Here is a 12,693-nt window from a genome sequence, read left to right on the forward strand (position 1 = left end):
GTGCCATTAGGTCAAACTGAGAGTACCACGTAGGCAGGACAGGTGGCCTGAAAGTGCTAAAAAGCCATAATGCAGCCATTATCACCTGCAGATTGCTGTCACCTGCAGCCATCATTTTTGCATATTTATTGTCTGGCAGTTTCCTGAGAATCTACTAATTTACAGAAATTGTATAGATGAATTTCAAAGCTGACAGATATAAAATATCAACTTACTCAAAAAAGCTTTTTTAAGAAGCGGATCTAACAGCAGTTGGACTGCTGATTATTTCCAGCTTCCCAGTGTGAGGAGGTGCCTGCATTGTGACAAAGGAGGATGAATCAGCACTCTCACTGTTGGCTAGGTAACTAATTTTTCCTCAGACGTGCATGAATTAAGAGTTATGGGTTATAAGTTATGAAACCACAAGAACTGAGTGGTGAGTAAGTGAATGCATGGGAGAGATGAGTATGTGCAAAGGGAATTGAGCCATTGTTTGCTCTTCTTTTATTTCTTAATGAGTTCATAAAAAAAACCACCCTAAATCATAGAGTACATTGTCCTGTAAATGAGAGAGATTCAAACAGACTCTGACACTATGGTTGCAGAATCACTTCTCACAAGTGGGTAAGTGGGCAGTGTGCACCTCACCAGTGGCCAACAGCACATACTGCTGTACCTATAAAACACTAAAGAATAGCTAAGCACAATTTACTGCAAAAGTGCATTAAAGGTAGGGCCATATTCAGCAGTGGAAAGAATTAGGGGCAGGGGCCCCACAAAATGACAGGGAAAGTGTGCTATGCCTGTCCCACCAGGGATGAACAGCCCGCTCATCTACCTTGTTTGCTCACCAGTAGCAGTCTACGCCCATGATGCAGATTACCAGAATTAGGAGGGCATGTGAAAGACATAACAACAGAAAAATCCTACACAGCTTCTATAAATAGCCCACATGGGTTTATCTGATGCAGAGGAGAACACACCAGCTGCTAGGAGAACGAGACAAAACATCTGCAAGATATGTCAATTACTATATCCACTATGCATACTCTACAGCAAAGAGTATCTCTTTAGCCTCTGGCTGAAAATAATTCTCTCTTTCTCTAATTCCAAAAGCCAACTTCCCTGAACAAAAAGTTCTCTGAGATGAATAAAACCTTCCTGTTGCAGGAAAATTCAATTAGTATTTCAATGTGCCACTGAAGCAGAGCTACAGGGATTAATCTCACAGAAATAAATTTACAAATTGGTAAGGTTTTTTCCCCCACTAACAACTTTAGGATAATGATACACAATGCAGATTTTTCTAGAGAACATTCAAATAAACTCTGATCTTCACAGAGCTCAGAAGATAATCTCTCATTCATGTAGCAATGTTAGCACTATTGGTAAACATAGCAGCATTTGTGCTAAGACTAGACCTTTGGAGCCATAATGTTACCAAAATTAGCTTTTCTTTAAAAATACTTGCAAGCGTGTTTCTAGTATACCTCTTCTTCTCAATAGCAGAAGGCAAATTAAAATTTCCATAAGCTAAAGATACTCTGTAGTTCTCAGACACACAAATACAAATATATATATATTATACACAGTACACAGTATACACATACATACCTATACACAATATACAAAATTTCAAGATTAAAATAATTTTAGAGTGGACTCATGATTTCTGAGTGTTTCACACTGTTAACACTATTTTTGTTAGTGTTATCTTCATCTAATTTCTAGGATATATTCAGGAAGTACAGTTATTTCAGGTACATCTCTCTTTCAAAAGAGCTTACCAACAGTAACTCTGCCAAGATAATCTGTTATGTATCCTTTTGTCGTGGTATTCCTTGCTGCTGTTATAACCTTTCAGTATTTAAAAAACTACAAATGGTAAGTATTGCTGTAGGAAATATGCCGTAACATGAAGACACTGAGGAATACTACTTGGTATTTTCATAGGAACAGTGGCTACTGATGTAAGGTCTTTAAGCACAGAAGAACAGAGATATAATAATCTTTGAAAAAATAAATATATTCAAACAGTATGAGATAAACAAATTTGAGGAGATGGGGAACAGATGATAATGCAAAATAGTAATAATACTATCACATGTAAGTTTTAGACATTTATAATAAACACAATCATTAAAGAATAGAAAGAAATCTATTTTTTAGAAAGAACTCTATACTGAAACTTATTTTAATTTACTTAGGGGAAGAACACGACTTGACAGCTGTTTAGACAATTATGATAAAATAGTTGCCAACATTTGGACAATTATAGTAACAGTGTGCTGGTAGTGTGAGAAAGGTATAGCTGGCTTTATGTCCTGCTTTGGCTGGGATGGAAGTAATTTTCTTGGTAGAGATTTGTGCTTTGGATCCAGTATGAGAATAATTTTGGTAACACAGTGGTTTTGGTTGTTACTAAGCAGTACTTACCTTAAATCAAGGATTCTTCAGTATCTAATGCTCTCCCAGTGAGGAGGCACACAAGAAACTGTGAGGAAGCGTAACCAGGACAGCTGATCTAAACGGCACAAAGGGATATTCCACAGAATGTCATACTCAGTATATAAACCCGAGGAGTAACATGAAAAGGGGGCTGACTGCAGCTCAGGGACATGGTGGATATTGGTCAACTGGTGAGCAGTTGCACCATTTCACTTGTTTTTCTTGGGTTTTAGTTTCCTCTCTCCCTGTCCTTTTGTTGCAGTTATTGTTAGTTATAGTATTGTAATTACTATATTTAATTTTTTAAAAGTTATTAAACTGTTCTTATTTCAACCAACAAATTCTATTTTCTTTTCCTTCCTGATTCTCCTGCCCATCAAGCTGGAATGGGAGTGAAAGTCTGTGTGGTACTTGACTGCCCAATGGGGTTAAACCACAAGCCTTTTTGGTACAGGCACTGTGGTGGTTAAACCCTTGCTGCCAACCACAGGCATCTTGCTCATTCCCTGCTGGTGCAACAGGGGAGAGAACTGTGAGAGTAAAAGCGGGAATACTTGTGGGTTGAGATAAAGGCAGTTGAATAGGGAAAGCAAAAGCCACACGCAAGCAAAGCAGAAAAATTAATTCATTCACTACTTCCTATGGGCAGGAAGATGCTCAGCCATCTTCAAGAAAGCTGGGCTCCACCACATATAACAGTTACTTGGGAAGTCAAATTCCATCCCTCCAAACAGGCCCTCTTGTCTTCCTTCTTCTTACAGCTTTATACACCACGCATGACACCTTACGGTATAGAATATTCCTTGGGTCAGTTGTCCTGGCTGTGTCACCTCCCAAGTCCTTGTGTACTTCCAGCCTCTTCACTGCTGGGCTGTGGTGAGAACCAGAAAGCCTTGATACTCTGCAAGTGTTGCTCAGCAATAACAAAAACATTTCTGTATTATTAAGACTCCTTTCAGCACAAATATGAAACTCAGCTGCATACTAGTAACTGTGAAGAAAATTAACTCTACCCCAGCCAAAATTCAGAAAACTTTACGAGTGTGTTATCTTGACAACAGATTATATTTCTTGTGATGAAAAATGGTGCCCTGATGAATTTCTACCACTGTATTCTAATAAAATATTTTCTGTAATCAATCAAATGCTATGCCATGGGATCAGTGGAGGTTGGCAAATCTTCTGTGACAGTTATTATCTGCTTTTCTTCCTTGCAGGGGAAGAAACTATTTTGAATTTGCATAAATGTAACAACTTAAAATTTAGTAAAAGTCCTATAATTCCCAGATTACATATGACTGATATTAATAGTGAGGATAGCAAAGGGATATAACTACTAAAAACTCTTGAATTTGGTACTATATAATTCAAAAGGTACCGTGCTTACAAAATACAATCAAAATAAGTTCATCTTGGATATTTTTATGCCCCTATGCAATGTTCAGTAAGGATATGAATGAAAATAATAGCGTCTTGTTTTTCTGCTTTTATGTATTGTATCCTCACAAAGTGACACAAATAGCTTTGGACAGAGAAAGCCTCTATAATCCTCTCACATATTGCAAATTATGATTCATCAAAACAAAACAATTCAGGTTGTAGTTCGTCCCTGTTCCTGGACTTTCACGCAGAACACATTTATTTAATGGTTTTGCTCAGATAAAACAGAAAATCCAACATTTGCCAAAGCTTTTCAACCTTACAATATGATCACAACAAACACATATTTAATACAAGATTTTTGAGGCTTGCATAAAAATCTAAGTGCATTTCAGTGAAAGGATTCTTTTCTGACTAAGTTTCAAGGAAGTTCAGTAATTTATCTCGTGGACTAAACTGGAAACTTAAAGGAATTCGATGTCATTTTTTCACTTACTTAGGAGAAGTAATTGCTTCTCCTAAGCAATAAATGAAGCTACCCTAATTGAAAAAGAATACAACGAAGCTAATTCAAAGTCACAAATTTAAAGCAACACAGTGCAGCTGAACAATCAAAGTGATCATAGAATGAAAATGGGAGTGGATTTTTGGAAAAGGAATTGAACTTTTATGTAGGTAAAAAAAGAGAAAATGTACTGGACTTCAAATCCCGTGAATATCAATTCATGAATTCAAAAGCTAAATAATGTCTTCCATTTCATTAAACAGTAAAAGCCACTAACATTTATTTTAATTATAACTTTATAGGTATCTAGTTCTGGTGTTTTAAAGCTTTTCTAAACAGGCATAGTATTAGCATGATATTGGTTTTGTCATCTGCTCCAGGAGTTAGGATAACTCTAATTGCCATAGGGGTCTGATTTACATTCACTTAATCAGATATTAATGATGGTGGCACTTTACTTTGTAATAATAGATCTGTAAATCTGTAAAGAACAAACAGAAATCAAATAAATAAAGAATATAAATGAGAAATGCTAGCACAATAATCCAGGCAGACAAACGTTTACTCCATTCACATTGAAGATTCTAATGAATATCAATTTAGCATCCCAACTGTTTGATTTCCTAAATGTTAAGCAAATAGCATGATAGCACATTTTACATTCTTGCTCCATTTCTCATTAACTTGACAGGAGACCTTTGGTCAAGTGAGGTCAACTAATTTTGGAACTAAACTTAAAATTTTTTATATTTTCAAGTATCCATTCTGATCAATTTTTCTCCAAGTTTTTATCATTGTGTCAACAAAGTTAAGCTGTGTGGGATAGAATACTTATTTTAAAATATGGAACAACTTTCAACTTCTGCAATGCAAAATAAATTGCACACAGCTCCATTATTCCTGTGTGTTGTGAGTTATTCAACTCATTTCCCAATATAAAAATTCAATATTACTGCTGGTCTATTCGACTCAATATTTTTGAGCAATAGCAAAAAAAAAAAAAAGCACAACACAAAAATAACATCCTTTATGACATGTAAACCTTACACTTTAACAAACTATAGAAGATAAAAAGAATTAGAAATGCCTTTATTAATTAACAAATTTGTAAATGCCTAGTGAATTCCTGCTATGACAAGGTTTTGCATTTGTTTGCAAAAATACCCAGGCAAATCCAGTTATTCACTGAGATTCTCATTTCAAAAGAATCTTTTTTTGTTTTTTATCCCCTACCAGATGTGGTATAAATAGGTTTACATCCTCAACGGACAAGCAAGAGAAGGGGAAAGGGGAGGGACAATTTATATCTTAGTATTACATATTCCATAATCCAGTATGGGCAATTTCCAAGGTAGACTGGGAATGAAAATCTAAAAAAATGTGACAGTCCTAAGGAAATGAATGCAAAAGAAAGAAAGAAAAATCATAAGGAAAGTAACAAACAATAACAGTTTTTAAGAGGAAGAGCAGCTTCAATTATAAGTTAAAAATTCAAATTCTATTCAGAACTGTCTACATTTTTTATAGTGGCTGCAGACAAACAAAGCAATAGCAATTTTTAATAAATATACAGCAATGCAATTGTCAATTTTTTACATAAAAATGTGTATTTTTTCCCTATTTTTTTTTTTTTGATGTCCAACATATTATGATTTTTTGGTTTTTTTTTTTAGCTATGCCAAATATACGTGAGATATATTCTGGTTTCTACAGAGTGAAAAAAAGGTTGGTTTCTAAGCTACAGAACATACTAAGGGGAGAGACAATCAGCAGAGAATTTTCTCTGCCAGGAAACACAACAATAATTTTGATAGAAGTCTGGTGGAATAATCACATTCATTGTAAAGAAGTAATTGTTAGAAAAAAGTTTTCAGAGTTGAAATAAAAAATTCTGGGTTTTTAACAGGATAATCACAACTTTCTTAACTATGACTAGAGACAAAAACGTCACTCACAATACCTGGGGTATGTATCGCTATGTAGACCCTAAAGAGAATAAAAATGCATAGCAATAAACTTGATTGACTGATGTACATTTTCTTCTCTTAAATTTGTGTAGCTAATTGGCCAAAACTATTGCGGCTATTAAGCTAAGAAGGAAATTGACTCTGCAACATTTCTTGACTGCTGGAGAGTGTCTGGAGTTAGGAAACTCAGGTCAGTTGCCTGGCTACAACAAATAGTCTCTTTTGTCTCTTGTAAAATAGCTAATTTTCTGTTTCAAGTATTTTGTCCATGATCTGCCAAAACTGACAAACTTCTCTTGGCTACCTAATAATAAAACTAATAAAGAAAGTAAGTAACTAAGGAATTTATTTCTATATCAAAATGATTATGGAAATTATTGTCATCTTAGACCTTTTCTGGGCAAAAATTGTTACTCTATATGGAAAAAACTCACTAAATCAACACTGCCAAATTTAATTTCTGGTGCACATCTGTGGTCACCATGATTCTAAACTCTGAATTTGAAGGAAGAGCTTACTAAAAAGAAAATTAAAGGCTCACTAAATTTCCTTAAAATGCTTAAAAAAAAAGTGGAATTCTATACCTTTACAATGAAAATTAATAGAATTACTCACATGTTTTTCTTACCAACCTGACAGAGAAAAGAGCCATAGAATCAGATTCATGGAGTAGTTTGGGTTGGAAGGGACTTTTCAAGATTATTAAACTCAATCTCCCTGCCATAGGCAGGAACATCTTTCCCTAGATCAGGAAGCTCAAAGCCCCATCCAACCTGAAAAATTCCAGGGATGGGGCATCCACAACTTCTTTCAGCAACCTAAAAATTTGTGGCTGAAGAGAGACAAAACAATTTCCTTAAAATTACAGAAGTAATTCATCTTCTTCCAGCACGTGACATCCTCTCATAAACGGTGAAAATGGACACTGAGAAATTTACTTGGACACTTGTGTTAAGAGCCAAAGGGTATGGAAACAAAAGACAGGAAGATAACCTGATGTTATTCAAGAGGATAGAACAGACACCTAGAGCAATCTGATATTGAAAGTTTAGCTAACTTAAGGTATAAAACAACTGGAATTTTGAGGACAAGACTGTAATTCAAAGAAGCCCAGAAGCTCTTATAAAAATTGCTGAGGCATTTGTTAAATATGTAACAACTTTAACTGAACCTTGAAAAAGCATCGCATAAAATTAATGCTAACTGACACATCAAGGATGTTTTTCCAATTCCGTTTTGATAAATAAAATAAGAGAAAATACTGATAACTGGATAGGCCTGTGTAGTAGGTGAATGTAGAATGTTTTATTACTTCAACTTGACGTTAACAAGTAAAAGATTTAATTACTGAATATTGGACTGATCAAATATTGAAGTCATTAAGAAACTGGGAAAAGCAACGTGAATGAGCAAAAAATAGATTCCAGGTGAAATAAGAAAAGATGAAATATAATATTTCAGAAGCCAAACTAGAAGGCTTCCGAGATAAAGGCAGAAACCTTAGCCCTTTGTTTCAGACTTTATAATTTGGAGATGCTTGGAGACAAGAGGAGTGGAGGAACAAAAAACATTGTTTTGAAAATAAATGTTCTAATAATACATTTTCTCTAATTAAGTGATTTTTAGGATACTTACAAAAAATTGAATTTTATTCATGGGTTATGTCTTTCACTGAGTAGTTTCATAAAATGAATTTCATCACAGTTATCTTATATTGCTATAAAATATACTGGAAGTACTGAAGAGCTTTTTCTTAGGAAGAGACTTTCTTAAGAGGAGACTCAGAGGTGACCTTATCACTCTACAACTCCCTGAAAGGTGGCTGTAGTCAGGTGGGGGTTGGTCTCTTTCTCCAGGCAGCAACTGACAGAACGAGGAGACACATTCTTAAGATGCGCCAAGGGAAATATAGGTTGGATATTAGGCGAAAGTTTTTTTATGGAAAGGGTGATAAAGTACTGGAATGGTCTGCTGTCCTGGTTTAGGGCAAATCTGGGAGAAAACCTCCAATGGGGCCCCCCTCCCGGGAAGCAAACCCACGTGGCCCCTTTCTCCCACCCCCCAACCGGTTCGGGAAGAGATTTCTGAGAGAAGTGGAAAAAACCTGTTCATTTCACAGGCACAGCACTACCCAGCACAAGAATGAACGATATCAAATTACAAAACCTCTTGCCATTCCAAAGAGGTGACGAACTTCACAGGGTCTCTTTCCTGTGGGTGTTCGCTCTGTTATCAGTCTCTCTGGCGCTGGAAAATGCCGCTGCCCAGGCTGGGCTCCCAGTAGTCCACGGGTGCAAGCTCCCGGTGCTCCCCTGAGTCCCCAGTTCAGAGCAGGTTCGATTTGTTTCAAAAAAAGGGAAAGAAAACAGTCCAGGAAGACCTCTCTGCTCTGGCTAGCTGGAAAACCAAGGCAATCTGTGTCTTCTTGACTGTCTGTGCTGTAGTCAAAACTCCCGATGCGGGGGGAGCAAGTACAGTCTCTGATAACAGACTCGGTGCTTCTTTTCCACTCACTTTTAATCTTAGATGAAATTTTAAGAATACAAAATCTGTGTCTGGGTTAGGTGGATGAATGTGGATACAATTTAACATCATAAGCAACCCAGGACATCTGCCCATGGAGGTGGTGGAGTCACCACCCCTGGATATGTTTAAAAATAGACTGGATGTGGCACTCGGTGCCATGGTTTAGTTGAGGTGTTAGGGCATGTGTTGGACTTGATCTTGAAGGTCTTTTCCAACCCCGTGATTCTGTGTGATTGTAGTCAGGATTCCCTACATGGTGAATTATGGAGGATTAAGTTAATTCTTGTATCCAAATTGCAACATTCAAGTCTAGATGTGTGGACAGCCAAGTGGTGACAACTCTGGTTGGATGGATACTCATACTCAAAGGGTGATTCACAAGTCAAGGTCTGCTCAGAAGACAGTAACAAGTGGCCTCCTACTGCAGGTGCCTTCACAAGACCTGTTCTACTTCACAGCTTTCTGACTGGAGGCAGCAACAGAGGATCTGTGCAAAAAAGCTAACAGGTAACACCAAACTAGGGGGGTAATCACTATGCTTGAGGGAAAAGCTACTGCCCAGAGAGTTCTAACCAGGCTGGAAGGAAGGGTCTACTATGACACATGATGGGATCATCAAGGATTCCATGAAGATTTCTCAGCCATTATTTTTTTCTCCATAGTCTGGCTTCATGTGCCTCTGCATACATCTCTTATGGAGAAATGGGTCCAGTTAACTTTTAAAAATGTTTTTTATTTCACCTGATAGTCTCTCTAGATACTCACATGATTGTTCAAAACACAAGGAAAATCAACTCTATCATTTTATTTCCCTGGAAGCAAGAACTCCTATTCCTCCCTCGTGTTCTTGCTTTCTACACTTCATAATGAAGACACCAAAGACACATAGTTTTCTGTATTACAGGACTGAAATCCCTTAAAATGCATCAATATTTTGGAATTATTTAAAACATGTAAGTAGTGAAAAATATAGAATTTGCTATTTTAAAAAAAATAATTATTTTATTTATATGTTATATAATATAATGTCTCCAAGTAATGAGAAAATAAAGGCAAATAATGTATAAAATACAGAGGTGGAGCAGTAAACACGTAATGATACAGATGTACTTGATACAGATGTAATGATACAGAAGTACTTCACATACCTGATCAATCTGGCTGCCCCCCTCTGGCATGTTTTGTACCTTTGATTGCTCCCAATGACCTTTGCCAGTTTTGAATCACTCAAGTTGCAAACATACTGGAACAAATTTGTTTTTCTTGTGTTTCTGAAGCTACTATGCTTATATGATAAATACAAATAAAATGCTTGACCCATAAAGGAATCGGCAGGAAACCTGAAATGAAGGCATTAGCCAGCATTTCATGCTCCTTAGTGATGCCATTTTAAATATTTTAGACAGCCTATAAATAATTAAAACCTCACCACAGCAAATTATGTCCTATTATGCAAATAAATAGCCTCCTCCCTGGTTTCATTAAAGATTCTAAAAGACAAGCTGAGCAGTTTAAACATGGCAAAATACTGCAGTGAGGCGAGAAACCTTCCAATTTTTTTTTTTAATTGTTAGTGCCAAGTTTCATGTGGATTTTTACTCTAAAACTTTAATTTGCATGAGCAAATAAACCTTTAATAAACCTTTTGTAAGTGGTGAAAATGCATCATTTAATTATATTTGATTTGTTGTGAAACTATTGTACCTCATGAATATTTAAGTTAAACAAACTCTATAGCAGAAAATATACAATTCTATTTTTTATAGAAAGTTTTATTTACGTAGTATTGTTTCTTTTAAATCTTTATTTGTTCACATACAACATAAATATTGACAATGTCAAGTTTTTACATGAAAAATTGTTAAATATCTGATTTTGGTTTCCCAGTAGAATTCAGATTTTATTTCAACTGAAACGTAATTCATCTACATTCCTAGATGCCTATAGCAAGGAGACTTACAACATTTGAAATATTTTGATATGGGATTATATTTTTGTAGCAGTATTTTTCCAGAAATCCTGATTTTTCTACCAAGGTTTGGATCCTTTCTACTAAGTTTATTATATTAAGACCCATGAAATTATATATTTTTGTATATAAAGACATGTACTGACCAAAGTACAAATTTATTTAATGAATTAAATAAAAGAAACTAATAAAAAATCTAGAATCAAAAGGAATAACAGTTTATTACCTCACATGTTTTTATCTCCAAATTTGCGATTCTAATCTCATTATAGCCTTACAATATTGTAGGAAAGATGAACTGCACACATACCAAAATATACATGGTATTTCAAAATTAAAATTAAAAATCTACATTTAATCAGCTAAAAATCTTTTAAAATTCTTTATCAATAGCAAGTAAATATCAACAGAAAACTGAAAAACTAATGTGTGGATACTTGTTAAACTTTAAAGCTGACCAACTGCAACTTAATTTATTAGAAAGTCCCATGCAAATAAAATGAGAGTGTCAGATTTATCTTTCAGTGTAACCCTGAAATTCATTTAAATCAGTTTTGCTCTGAGTAAAAGCCACATATTTATACCTCCAGTTCTTCAAGTAAGGTTCAAAATACTCATTAACATATAATTTTTCTATCATTAAATAAGCCTACGTTCAACTACTTCTGTAGTGGTGTTTATTTACTTGCACAATAACAAACCTTTCTAAAAATTCTCAAAAGAGCAGGTTTTAGAAAACACCAAAAATGACCACAAATCAAGAAGTTATGGTTAGAAAATATTCATGCATTCACTGACTCCTGTAAGATCTGAGAGTTGATTTACTTCTGTCATATTTCTGCCTGGTCTCTGCTACAATCCTTCCTCTGAGTCCCTCCCCTATTAACACCCCTGCATTACAAAGCTGTTTTTTATTGTTCGTCAATGCCTTCCAAATGCTCTCACTCTATCTCACACATCAACTTCATGCTAGAGTGCCACTTTTTGTTACCACCTTCTAAGAACATTAATTGCTTAAGGGAAAAAATACTTTGTCTGTCCTTTTCTACAAAAACATTCTTTACAGTCACGGTTATTCTGTTATTTGTGTTCATTGTCAAACTTTGCATTACACTAAATGGTGCAACCAGATAGCTTGTTCTCTGTCTTTGCAATAGAGATACATCATGTGCATCACAAGAACATAAATTTCTTTGTTGCTTTCTCAGTGTATATTCAGGCATGTGTACTGAGCTAAACTACTCAGAATCAAGTGCATTTTGGATGTTTGAATACCTAAACCTGTTTAGCTGGATGTGTTTTATATGGATCCCTCTTCCCATAAACAACTGAAATCAACTCCAAAGTACTATCAAGCAAAATAAATGAACTATGAAGTGTTTGGGCAAAGAATATAAGGAATACAATGCCAACAGAGTCAGTCATGAAAAGAGCAGCAAATTAGATTGAGTGATGTACATAATCTTCAATTTGGAATCAAGCTTGCTTTTCTGAAGAATATTAGCAACAAGCTTTTTGGAAAAGAAAAATCCAGCATCAAAAATCTGACATCAAAAATAGGAGAAATTGTCTGCTTGCAGTTTCGGCTTTGGGTTTTGTTGTTCCATTTGGTTTTTTTGGTTTGGTTTTTCTTCCGCAGTGACAATACTTCTTTGTATAATTGTGCTACACAAAGTAGTTTTAATACTGAAAATTAATATTAGTTGAAGCATGGAAAATATCTGTATGACATTTAATAAGTAAAACACTTGATGCAATTATGTTATACAGGTAAATATTTAATCATATCACTTCTGGTGCATTTGAATCTGCAATTGGAGATCATCTCCAAGGAGAAAATTTAGACGAGCAGTATTTTGACTGCAATACAGAATAACATCTACTGTATTTGCACCAAAAAAAAATAGGATAAGTAG

Source organism: Pseudopodoces humilis, chromosome 6 (genome assembly GCF_049639895.1).
Source record: "Pseudopodoces humilis isolate 2021_Gansu_Grassland_sample_001 chromosome 6, ASM4963989v1, whole genome shotgun sequence".
In the NCBI taxonomy this organism is placed as follows: Eukaryota; Metazoa; Chordata; class Aves; order Passeriformes; family Paridae; genus Pseudopodoces; species Pseudopodoces humilis.